Genomic DNA, 13,951 nt, shown 5'->3' with positions numbered 1-13,951 from the left:
TTAATTTAATAAAGACTATTTTAACAACTATTGAAAACGTATTCGTAAGTTTAAAAAAAATAATAATTTTCAGCTTATTCTCACGAGACATCCTTGTCCATATAAATCTTCTGTCTCTTCTTCTTTTATGTAACCTTATCACAGCCTATTATTATGTGAACAAACAAAAAGGCGGAAATTCGCCAACAAAGCGCAAGAAGGAATATTCGTAGGATACGATTTTTATGAAGCAAAGGATAACAGGATTTATGTAATTGGAAGGAAAATAATAGTAAGTAGAACTGTTAAATTTTCAGAAAACTCACCTATATTTGACAAACATGTAGAAACTAATGCTGAAGATTTGGAATTAATTCATCTCGACAACTCTCAAAACGATGAAAAAAATTATGAAGAAATGTCTATTTGTGATGACTTTACAGAAGATTCAAAATGATCTGAAGAGTTAATGTAAAGAAAATGTGGAACGAAGGGTTTCTAGTAGATCAACCAAAGGGGTTCCACCGGAAAGATTCTTCTGCAAAGCAGAAGACGAAGAATCGACATTATCTCAAAATAAAGATCCAGAAAGCTTTGAAGAAATTCTAAACTTACCAAAATGTGAACAAGAAGCTTGGATCAAGGCGACGGGAAAAGAAATAAACTCTCTAAAAGAAAACGAAATTTATACAGATTTACCACCAGAAAAACATGTAGTAGACAGCAAATGGGTGTTTAAAACCAAATATGTTGAAACTTGTAAAAATATAAAATACAAAACACGATTAGTAGCCAAAGGATTTACTGAAAAAATACGGCAGTGATTATGATGAAACGTTTTCACCAGTAGCAAAACACACTAGAATTCGATTTTTCTAAGCATGGGCAGCATATAATAATGCCAAGGTACATCAACTAGATATTAAAACAGCGTTTTTGAATGGCAACTTAAATGAAGAAATATATATGGAACAACCAGACGGATTCGTAGTTCCGGAAGAAAGACATAAAGTTTGTAAATGGCAGAAGTCGATTTATGGTCTCAAATAAGCAGCTAGGGGCTAGAATGCAGAAATTCAAATTACATTGAAGAATCTTGGGTTCAGTGAAACTAAAGCAGATCCGTGTCTTTTCACAAAAGAGGATCGTCATCGAAGAATCAATTGAATTGTATATCTTGATTTTCTAATAAGTTCTACAGAAGAAGCACTCATTCTTCAAGTAATTAACGATTTAATGAAACGTTATCAAATAACACATCTTGGTGAAGCTAAATATTTCTTAGGCATGGAAATAAATCGAAAGGAAGATGGAAGTTATCTCTTATCTCCGAAAAACAAAATAAATCAACTAGTCGAGCAATTTCAACTTGAAGAAGCGAAACTCGCTACACTACACCAATGGAAACAAATTATTATAGTCTAAATCAGGAAGAAAATTTCCTAATTTCAAATGAGAAATTTGAAGCTTATTGGAAGTCTTTTTTATATATCGTCTTTCACAAGACTAGATATCACAGTTTCAACTTACATACTTAGCAGAAAGTGTAATAATCACGTCAAAAAGACTGGAATGCTGTAAAAAGAATCATGAGCTATTTAAACACGACAAAGCATTTATCTGTGCAAATTTCGTCGAATGAAGAACCTAATCTTACAGTTTATTCAGATGCTGATTGGGGACAAGATACTGAAGATAGAAAATATCCCCATCAGGAAGTGTAATTTTGTTAGGCAAAAATTGTATTTCGTGGTTTAAAAAAAAATGCGTCTCATTACCCTCGGCAGAAGCTGAATATGTTGCACTATCGCAAGAATTGTTATGGCTATTAAAATTAACAGAAGATTTTAATCTACCCCAAACTCCTAAAGTTTTCCAAAGATAATGAATCAACAATAAAATTGTAGAATCTGAAAAATTTAGTATTGATACAAAATTTCATCATATACGCAGCTTGCATAACAAAGGAATAGTAAAATTTTATCTTTCAACACAGTAATTTCAACAGAGCATTTTTCAGTTGTATTTAATGATTAAATACAATAATTTTAATAATTAATACAATAATTTTAATGATTAAATACCATATTCTTTTCTTGTAATAATTTGCTTCAGCCAGAAGTGTATTTTGCTAATTCATGTTAGAGAGATTTATCTTAAGTTAAATAATTCTCCTGCAAATAATCCCTCAGGGGGCTCACTTTTGTGAGTACGGGTGTGGCAATCCCGAGGTACCCTAGCCCTTCAGGGGATCATCTTCTTGGTGAGACGGGTGTCACGATCCTGGAGCCCCAGTGATCTATCCTCTTTTCCGTCTCCTCTCCTCTTGGCTGGTACTTTTTCCCTTCCCTTCTCCCTTGTGGTTTCTCTCTACGGAGTTTGGGGCTCGTCACGAGAGGCTGGAACAGACCTTGTTTCTAGTTTTCGAGTGGCGAGAAAACTGTCCACGTGTTTGCCGTGCGTGGAGACCCGTGTCGCTGGAAAGGAGGGTCCTGGTAGTTGAGGGGCGAGGTACTGTCCCCAACACACTGCTTTGGCCTCTGCTTCAGCTAAACGGGAGGCACCTTAGTCGTCCTCACGGGTGTCAATCGGCTGGTCACTAGTCCTTGTGTCAGTGGCTTGGGGTCAAGCTCTCGGGAGTACCTGCTTTCGGGAAAGCCGACTGTGGGGCTTCAGTTTGCGTATAGGTCCAGCTAGCCCTAACACAGGAATCTGTGTTCCCTTGTTGGGCTCCGTGGTGGGCGGGGCCGTCGGACCCGAATCATTTTTTCTTTCACTATGGCTAACTCACATATATACTTAATAAAAGATTTCGAGGTCACTCGAGTCACTCAAGTCAATCCAGTCACTCAATCTAGTTCTGAAATGCCTACTGCTAAACCAGTCACTCAACCTAGTTCTGAAAAGTCTACTGCAAAAAAATTACGAACAGATACAAATGAAAAAAATCATAATAATAGTCCCCGTTTCCTAGTCATCTCTAGTCCTTCTGGCGAAATGCATAAGATGTCTCCTTTTGTAATAAACAAATACATCCAGTCTTGTATTGGTGAGCCGAGAAATATAAAGCGTCTCCGCTCCGGAGACTTGCTTATTGATACAATCTCAGCCATCCAGTCTGCTTCTTTACTTCAAATAACTAAACTTGGGCAAGCGAATGTCACTGTAACAGCACATAAGACACTGAATTATTGTCGTGGCGTAATATCGGAATTCGACCTTCTGTACGTTCCTGAAGAAGAGATCGTTTCCGAGCTATCCGACCAAAATGTATGCGGTGCTAGGCGGATCAAGATGCGTAAGGAAGGTAAGTTGATCGATACGAAACACGTGATCCTTACCTTCAACACGCCTGATCTGCCTAAGAATATTAAGGCCGGATATTTAAATTTTCCTGTAAGACCTTATATTCCCAACCCTATGCGATGCTTCCAATGCCAGCGTTTCGGCCATTCTAAGACGTCTTGTCGTGGCAGCCTCACATGCGCCCGATGCTCACAGATTGGCCACGATTCTGAAAATTGTACCGCTGCGCCTTCGTGTATAAATTGCAAGGGTCAGCACCCAGCATTTTCACGCCTCTGCCCAAAATTGAAATCCGAAAAAGAAGTACAGACTCTTAAAGTTACCAGGAACATCTCGTATGCTGAAGCCAGAAAACTAGTTCAAAGCACACAGCTCCAATCAAACAAATCTTATGCCAGTGCAGTTAAAACAACACGTAGCATTGCCACCCAAACATCAATAGGCACGCACACTAAACCAAATAAAACCCAACCAACCACATCCACCAAGAAAACGGAAAATGCAACTCATTTAATACAAAAAAAGAAACAGTCATTCAAAGTAAACCTAAAACTGAAAGTCACAAAATAATTAATAAAAATAGAAGTCCTAGCAATAGCTCTCTTGACGATATGATTTCTGAATCTGCGGATTCAGACGGTATGGAAGTAGAAGAGGGTTTAGAAGTTCCCAGGCATCTACTTCCACGAAAAACCAAACAAGAGCACAGAAAGAACAAAAATCAGTCATAATGGCCACCCTCGTCTCATGGAACTGTCGCGGTTTCCACCGAAATTTGCTGGACATCAAATCTATAATAAATGTGTATCATCCTGTGTGCTTAGCAATACAGGAAACAAATTTGAAACCCGAACATCATGCAAAACTTCGGAGGTTTTCTTTCGTCAGGAAGGATAACCTTGCAGGTGAGCGTGCCAGTGGAGGTGTAGGTCTCCTCTCCTCACTGGATTATCCCTCGAATGTACTTCCTTTGACGACATCCCTCCAAGTTGTCGCTACTCAAATAAATCTTGATATGGTTGTTTCATTTGTTTCTTTGTATTTGCCTCCAAATGAGCACATTTATCAGCAAGATTTAAATAATCTAATAGAGCAGCTGCCTGAGCCTTTTATCATAATAGGAGATTTTAACGGCCATAGTCCACTCTGGGGAAGTAAAGATACAAATTGCCGAGGAAGACAAATTGAGCAGATGATCGAAGATCACAGCCTTTGTCTCCTGAATAATGGGCAAGATACGTACTTCCATGAGCCTTCAAGGACATTCCACGCTCTCGATCTTGCCATCTGTTCACCATCTCTGTTGCCATTTTGCACTTTTAGTGTCGGAAATGACCTGTACAACAGCGATCATTATCCTATTTTTGTGTCTCTTGCACGAAGAGGAGCAAACCCCGTGTCGAGAGTCCCTCGTTTTATCCTGGACAGGGCAGACTGGGAACTCTTCTCTTCCGTTGCAGAGCTGACAGAGGAAATGGTAGAAGGTGTGCATATCGATGACGCTGTTGAAGCTGTTACTAATATTATTATTCAGGCAGCTATGCTTTCGATTCCTAGAACATCAGGAAAAATGTTTAAATATACGAGACCATGGTGGAATCGCAACTGTCATGAAGCACTGAAAAAACAGAAAAAAGCATGGGGTATTTTTCGTAGATATCCTACCCTGCGAAACCTCATAGCCTTTAAAAGAGCCAAAGCAAATGCACGAAAAGTAAGAAGGCAGAGCCAGAGGGATTCCTGGATTTCATATGTGTCGTCAATAACATCCTCTACGCCGAGTAAGCGGGTTTGGGAAAGAGTTCGAAAAGCATGCGGAATATATAAAGACCACTCACTTTCCTTTTTGGAAAAAGATGGCCGAGTGATTAGCTCCATAGAAGAAATTGCTAATATTATTGGTGAGACATTTGCTGCCGTTTCTTCCAGCCGAAATTACTCACCTGCATTTCTCTCTATCAAGCAACGCTCTGAGAAAAATCCCATCGCTTTCAACTCTTCCAAATTTGAGCCTTATAATAGAGATTTTACTGTGCTAGAGTTAAAGAGAGCTTTGTTACAGACACATAGGTCGTCTCCGGGTCTCGATGGCGTGAATTACGATATGCTAAAGCATCTGTCCTATAAGTCACTGAATGCCCTTCTCACGCTTTACAATAGAGTGTGGAAGGAGCATACTTTTCCCAGTGCATGGAAGAGAGCTGTTGTAATTCCTATTGCCAAGCCAGGGAAAGATCCAAGGAATCCCTCCAACTATCGGCCAATTGCCCTTACGAGTTGCCTATGCAAGCTGTTTGAAAAAATGGTAAACAGCCGCCTAGTCTACTTCTTGGAAAAGAATAATATTATATCGCCTTATCAAAGTGGTTTTCGAAAGGGGAGGACTACCGTAGATAATATGCTCCTCTTAGAGACATCCATTCGAAAAGCTTTTGTAAGAAGAAGTCACCTAGTCTCGGCATTCTTTGATATTGAGAAAGCTTATGATAAAGCATGGAGATACGGTATACTTCGGGATCTTCACGAGAGTGGCTTGCGCGGCAACCTACCAATTTTCATTCAGAATTTCTTGAATACTAGGATTTTTCAAGTAAGGATTGGCTCTGTTTTTTCAGATATTTTTGAACAGGAAGAGGGTGTGCCTCAAGGCTGTGTGCTCAGTGTAACTCTGTTCAGCCTAAAAATAAATTCTGTATTAAAAGAACTTCCTCCCACCATTTCAGGATCTTTATATGTTGATGATCTACAAATTAGCTGTCGGGGTGCGGATATGAGACATGTAGAGAGGCAGCTCCAGATCGCTTTGAACAGGATCCAGGAATGGGCAAAAAGACAAGGATTTACGTTTTCAAAACAGAAGACTGTGCATGCATTTCAAAACAGAAGAAGTGCATGCATTTTTGTAAAAAGCGAGGTCTGCATCCTGAGCCTGAATTATACCTCAATGGGTCTGTAATTCCAGTTGCATCAGAAGTAAAATTTTTAGGGGTGATGTTCGACCGAAAATTGACTTTCCTTCCTCATGTCTTAAACTTGAGAAAAAAGTGTACCAAAGTTTTAAATATTCTAAAAGTCTTGGCGAACACCTCCTGGGGTGCAGAGCGTTGCTCCATGCTTCGCATTTACAGAGCTCTAATTCGCTCTAGACTGGACTATGGCTCAGTTGTTTACGGATCCGCCCGGTCATCAGTATTGTTAAAACTGGATCCTGTTCATCATCAAGCTCTACGGATCTGTTCAGGAGCTTTCAGGACTTCTCCTGTCCAGAGCTTGTATGTTGACTGTAATGAACCATCACTTCATCTGAGGCGTGAACAATTGTCCCTTCTGCAATATTTTAATATTCTATCCCAACCTGAACATCCCAATAAGCTGTACTTACTTGATGATGTGTGTAACGCTTTATTTGAAACACGTCCATCTTGTGTTCCTACATTTCTTTTAAGAGTTCGCCCTGTCATTGAGGAACTTTCCCTCTCTGATATGCACCCCCAAGCAGTACAGAATTTTGAAATCCCACCTTGGGAAAATGCACAGATTCAGCTTCTTGATGTTTTTAAGTATCATGTGAAGGCAAGCACTAACGAGATTATTTACAGACAACTCTTCGCTGAGCACAGGAACAAATATAGCAGTTATCTTCCAGTTTATACAGATGGGTCCAAGTCAAAAGATCATGTGGGGATGGCATATGTAATTAAAGACCACATGGAGGGCAGACGCTTGCACAATGCTTTCTCTGTCTTAACATCCGAATTAACTGCGATATATTATAGTCTTTTATACATCTCAAGGCTCTGCTACAAAAAGTTTATAATTTATACAGATTCGTATAGTGCTCTTAAATCAATAGAAGCTTTTCCTAATACTCAAAATCCAGTAATAGTGGATATTCTCAAAATACATATAAACTTAATGAATCGTGGATATGAAATCCTGTACTGCTGGGTTCCCGGGCATGTGGGAATAAAAGGGAATGAGCTGGCAGATATCACAGCAAAATGTGCTGTTGAACTGTCCAGTCGTCTCATCCCTTTTGCAGACATCTGTTGTGTTGTGAAACAAAAGATCCGAAAAAAATGGCAGCAACTTTGGGATGTTCAGCTTCATAATAAATTAAGACATGTAAAACCTAGAATTGAGCACTGGGAATTAACCAAAAATCGTAAGGAGGAAGTTCTTTTGGCTCGCCTCAGAATTGGTCACACAAGAGTGACACATAGCTACCTTTTAAAAGCTGAAAATGAGCCTGTTTGTTTTAACTGTAATGTTTGTTTATCTGTTCGTCATATTTTAATTGAGTGTCAATGTTTTAATAGGCTTCGCCAGAAATATTTTAATAGCTGTGACTTGCCTCTCGACCGTTTAATCGGAAGAGAGGTCAATTGTGGTTTGTTTTATTATTTGAAAGAGACTGGCTTTTTTTACCAAATTTAATTTGTTTTGAAGACTGTGTCTTGAATTTTAATATGTGCTTTTAATTTGTTTTTATATGACTCCATCCTCTGGGTTTGGTAGATTTGTCTGCTTGTTTATTTATTGAATTTTAAATCATCAATTGTAATCATCCCATCTCATGTTTGGCGTGCTATAATCATCTTTGGTTTTTGCGCCATAATTTCTCACTCACTCACTCACTCTCCTGCAAATAAAATTCAGAAAATATTTATAAAATTTATTTTTTTAAAGGAATTCTGCAAACACTTACTATTTCTAGGAGAGCAAATGGATCTTGCATTGCATTGCAATTCTGAAAAAAAAAAATGTGTTTTAAGGTAAAAATAATTATTTTTATTCTTTTATTCTTCAGGAATATTAAAATCATATTTTAAAAAAGAAAAAAATCTGAAAGCTTTTTTCAGATTTTACATTTACGCACAGAGGGAAGTTTTTTTATGTTTTGTGTGTTACCTTTATTCATTAAATATCATGTTTTTCGAACTTAAACGATAAAATTCAGTTTAATAGTAATATCGCAAAATAAGTTTAAAATGAGCCTGTCTTTAGAATTTTCGATACACAGTCTCGGGCGCTGGAGATGTTTTTTCCGCAGTACTTCCATTCTTCGATTCCTCGCTTTGAAATCAGAGTTTCTTAATCAACAACTTTTAATGTGGCAAAATATGAAAGAGATAATAAAACAAATTCCGAATTAGGGCTTCCAGATGGCCATATTCGCTGGAGGATTACGAAATTCAAAATTTTATGGCTCTAGGTACCGTTGCTACAATGCGAAAAACATACATACATTTACGTAGATGCTTCATTATTTAATTTCTTTAAATATAATACAGGGCGATAATATTTGGTGGCAACAGTTCGAAAAGTGAATCAACGCAGTGAGTGAATCGACGCAAAACAGTAAAACGAAAATAGCCCTTCTGGGTTAACACCTTTCGGGCTAAACATTACGAAATTTCTTTTTGTTTTCTGTTGAGTAAATAATTCTTGCTTAAAATTTCAAATATTTTATGCGAGGTTGTTGTTACTAATTTCCCTTTTCTTGAAATCAAAGCACGCCCACGAAATTCAAGGTGGTTAGGAGTCAAGATTTGCGCCCGTTGGCAAGAGCCTTTGTCACAAGTGGTTATGTTCTCTGATGCTTCATTAAAAGCTTTTGGAGCGGTTGCATACTTTAAGTACAAGACACCGCATGGCACTTTTAAAATTAGCTTCATGGTTTCTAAACCACGAGTAGCGCCAATTAAAAACGTGACGTTGCCTCGACTAGAATTAATGGGTGCAGAAATTGCAGCAAGAACAGACAAATATTGTAAAAATCTTCCTAAAAATTTAGAAAGATTATTCTGTGGAGTGATTCAACAATTGTGCTACTCTGGATAAAAGGCATGGCATCTAAGTGGAAGCAATTTGTTTCAAACAGAGTATTAGAAATTCAAAAAACTACAGATCCCAGTGCATGGAGACATTGTATAGGTAAAGATAACCCTGCGGACTTGTTAACAGGAGAATTAACTAGTAAAGATTTGCTATCTGCAAAAAATGGTGGCAGGACCCAAAATGGTTATTGTACCAGTAGAATACTTGGCTCCAGCCGAAGAGATTTGAATATGACTCAATAGACCAGGAGATTGAAGCTGAATATAAAGCTTGTGTTGTAAGTAGTAGTTCCGCAATTGTTTCCAAACAGATAATTGATGTTAATAAGTTAATTGCTTATTAACATCAATTATCTGTTACGCAAACTACTTACGCAAACTACTGAAGGTGACTTCTTGGGTATTACGGTTTGTTGATGTTCTTTGAAGGAAAACTAGTACAATGGGTCTTCTTACTGCTGATGAATATAATCGTGCTGAACAGTTTTGGGTAAAAGCTGTTCAACTTTTTCCTCCTAAACGAAAGAATAAAAACAACAATATATTCTACTGATAACCATTGCTCATCTGGGAAGTGGTTAGTAATACGACGGCAGATTCATTTTTTGCTTGCCTTTCGACGTTTTGTATCTCGAATAGGGCTTGCTAGGTAAAAACAGAGTCATCGGTTATCAGATGTCGTGTACAACTTTTGCACAGTTTAGAACTTCAGAACTAAAGTTTCATCTTCAGTGTTTACAAATATGTTTTGTGAGTACATTGTTTGTGAGTATTCTCTTACGGGGTCATTGAATAATCTTCTAAAAAAGGTGAATATTGCTTTTTTGAATTTGGATAATGTTATATTTAAATTGCCTAATGTTCCATTTAAATTCTCCCTTGTGTCTGGAACTCGTGTTTTTTTTTTTTTTTTTTTTTTTTTTTTTTTTGTACGCGTGTATACTGTTTATATACAAGTTTGATGAACGCCTGTGATTCATGGAGGGCGAGAAGTTGTTAAAAATAAAGGGATCATGTAATCAGGCGGCGTGATTAACGGTCGTCTGAATTCTTTCCCGGCAAGCCTTGAGGTAAATGTTTATGTAAACGAATCTTTAGAATTTTATGTAACGTAGTTTTGGCTTACTAGGCTAGCTTTTTATTTCTTGTTTCTCGGATTAATTGCACTTGGAGTTTTCAGTATAATGTGTTTTTGTATGTGATGTGAATAAAAAATAAGAAAAAACTGAACAAACATTCTTCATGCAAGAATCTCGTTTAATTTACTTGTGCTATTTTTTTAGCCAGTACAGATTCTAGTTCAGATAAGAAGAAAGTTTTTGGACGCTGCTAAAGAATTTTGTTTGGCAGAAAACACGTAAATAAGGTAAGTGGATATTTCCTTCATGTAGTGCTAAGATGAATTTCCTTTTTTATGTTATTTCATTGTTTGATTTAAAATGTAGTTTATTGAGATTATATATTTTTTGTTGGCTGGTCCTTTGACTTTTTAAGTGAATATAAATCGATGTGTACATAGACAAAGTCAACGGGTGCGCAACGCTCTGATGTTTTTTCAGTGAAAATAGGTTGATTTGTACATGGATACCAAGTTTGCAATTCTTTGACTTCTTATTTTGGACACAATAACACGCCGAATAAATACCAATTCAGAAGTCAAACAACAAAAATCAATTTGTTGATTTTTGTTGTTTGACTTCTGAATTGGTTCTTATCTTGGATTTGTGTAGTAGCGATTTTTGGCGCAAAAATTGCAGCTATACAAATCTAAAATAATAAGTCCAAGAATTGCACAAACTCGGTGTCCATGTTCCGCCAAAAATCGCTAAGGGGCACCCGTAAATATATTTTTAATTTTTTTATATGATAATGTATCTCGAAGATAATATGATGTAGAAGATAATGATAATGTATACATTGATAATGTTTATCGACTTATGATCATTATGGATTTTATTCGAATTTTTCTATTAATAAGGTGTGAAAACCACGAACTTTCACCCCATGTGTTTTACTTTCTTATGTGTAAAAATATTTCCAAATTGCGCCAAGGTGGTTGCGTTAATATTCAAGTTCCGAATGTGCTATGACTTTAGAGTGAAAAATTTACATCAAGTAAAATGCAATTTAATATAATTTATTTCTAGATAAGTTAGGAGTTTTATATTTGAAAATTAATAACTAGATCATCTCAATAGATTTTTCTTCCTACCGTCATGCAACGATCTAGATTTAAAATTTTTTAATGTTTATTCATAGGAAAGATTGAGAAGCCAATCACTGGGTGTGAAAATTTATAAACTTAAAATCTAGCACTCATAATATAGAATAGTACTTATTTAAAATAATTTTAACAGTTAAGTTATTGTCCGTATTATTATTCATGGCTATAAAGCCATGAATTATTTATACTGATTTCGTTAAATTGTAAATAGTTTTATACGTATATTAGATATCGAATAAAATAAAAACTATTACTAGAATAGATATTATTTTGTGGGATTATTTCCCGAATTACATTTAAAATCTGGACATGGATGTCTGAATTAACTAATAAAAAAATTGCCTAATCCTTTAATGTATTTAAATATAAACTAGAACTGAATCTCTTAACAAATGGGCAGTTTTAGCAAAATGATAAAAGATCTCAATTTTCAGTTTTTATTTTAAATTCTTGGAATATAAAACTTGTAACTGAAGGAAAAACAAATTAATAAGAAAAACACACTATCAATAATTTATAAATTATTTCATGTGTAACATTCCTAGAGAAATATAAAGTTATAACATTCGAATTTAATATGACAACCAATCCAGACAACTGCATTGCCTTTTGAATAGGAAAAATAAGTGTTTATTCAATGTAAATGAAGGAACTTAATATTTTTCTTTACATAATTATAAATTATAGCAAGTAACCAAGAAAGTTCGTGCGGTTTTTAAGAACAGTTACTTTCTGTGCTTAGTGTGATCAAACTGATTCTGATGACGTCATACGTTTATACTCCTTTCAAACCTTATTTAGTAGAGATTCAGTGTATCGCACGTTTCGCTATCGGTTTTGTTAGGAATCGCAGTCTTCGAAAAAATACGTCGTTGGAAAAGGAGATTTTGAAGCCTATTTTGCTTTACAAGTACAAATTCGGAAGTAAAGCTGCAGAGGCCGTTAAAAGAATATAATGCGTACTTCGAGAGACGTTAGAGAGATAATAGACTGCTGAAACGTGATTCAGCTGATTTTCATCTGGACACGAGAGTCTTGAAGACAAACTTTGTGTTGGTCTTCGGTAAAGTCCAGCTGACAAAATCAAGTAAAATCCCAATTAAAAATGCCAGGAGCTTGAATACAGATTTGTAGTATCTGACGAAACCAATCGATCTTTATAAACTTGAGATAATATGGGAACTGGGCAAGTGGCTTCCTCATGTCCTGTTCGAGGAAAACAAGCTCTAACGACTGAACATCTGCTTGTCGGTCTTCTGCTTGCAAATACGGTATATTAGAAAGAGAAATCTTATTGCTGAGACTTTAAAAGAATATGACAGTCTAAGGGGAACTGCAGTTGACGAAGCTATAGGACCCATTCTCGCCAAATCAACCGGATTGATTGGTTCTGAAAATAACTCGGGTGGCAAATTTAAAAGGGAATCGGCAGTTGTTTTGTCAAATAATGAATTTGGGAAAAAATGTCTAAAAGCCTTTAGATTTTATATTACGTCCGAAGGGGCTTTTCTTCATTTACATACACCTACACGTTTGGGCTAATAATATTTAAAAGCAGCATATCTGTAGAATTTCCCTTAGACAGGGCCCACTAGAGGCCGAACGGTAAAGTCTCTGAACACTTGTAGTTCCGTCCGAGGTTCGAATCTCGCGAACGGTGTGGCTGCATGGGCGTTTTCGTGGTTTTCTCCATGTGTAACGTGTATACGAGCCAGTTTCCCTTAGAAAGTCCTCCACGAAGGCATCCCTCCCCTTTGGCAGATAGCCCTAGTGTGCTTTGCCGTAATTAAATAAACCAAACCAAACCGTTAGACAGTCTCGCGCACTGAACACAAAAATGTTTTATTCCGTAGTGTTGCCACTGCTCGCTATAAAATTGTTGACTTTTTAAATAAAAAATTCTTTACAAAATATAAAATGGATTATAAAACAAATTCGAAATTAAAAAAATAACTTGGGTTTCCAGATGCTCATGTTCGGGTGGAGAACTACGCTATTCAGAACTGAACGGCTCTAGGTATCGTTGTTTTTTTTCCCAATGCAAGAAACATACGTACATTCATGCAGATTGTTCATTATTTAATTTCTTTAAGGGGACTCGTACACCTTAAAACCCATAACATCTTCGAATATGTGACTGTTGCAAGAATTGGGATAACTTATTTGTTTTAAAAGCAATTACTTCCAACTTTTTATAGTTGACAACATAATATAGCTGCTTTCTGAAATAGTAATCAGAAAGATGGTGTTGCCACAAATATTTTCATAATTTAATCCGCTTTGTAACCAACTTTTTCGTCATGTTTCGACCTTGCGCGCACAGTTTAAAACATTATATTGCATAATTTAATTCCATATTTAATATATAGCTTTTATAACATTTGAAAACTACTGTGAATCAAAAATTCTAAGAATTTCATGTTAAATTTTTATTTTATTGGGAGTCGAGTTTATAAAATGTATTTTATTAAAAAAATCTGTAATGTTTTCGTCTATAAAATTTTTTAATATTAAAATATTCATCGGATTTTTGGTTCAGTTAAAAAATAGGGCTCATACAAAGAATTCCATCCGATTTCGAGTATGTACCATTAGCCATTTT

General features: G+C 36.3%; 1 long non-coding RNA gene across 1 annotated transcript in view; it reads left to right on the top strand.

Annotated features, from left to right (window-relative positions):
- The first annotated feature begins 8,365 nt into the window (after window positions 1-8,365).
- LOC146999031 (uncharacterized) overlaps window positions 8,366-13,951 on the top strand; it is a 63,249-nt gene continuing 57,663 nt past the window's right edge. Inside the window, exon 1 of the long non-coding RNA XR_015039931.1 lies at window positions 8,366-10,491. This is a non-coding gene — a long non-coding RNA (uncharacterized LOC146999031). The remainder of the gene's footprint in view (window positions 10,492-13,951) is intronic.

This window comes from Stegodyphus dumicola, chromosome 2, assembly GCF_044657685.1.
Source record: "Stegodyphus dumicola isolate Sdum_Otavi_A_Nest chromosome 2, ASM4465768v1".
Classification (NCBI taxonomy): Eukaryota; Metazoa; Arthropoda; class Arachnida; order Araneae; family Eresidae; genus Stegodyphus; species Stegodyphus dumicola.
This window is presented reverse-complemented; position numbering and strand designations above follow the sequence as displayed.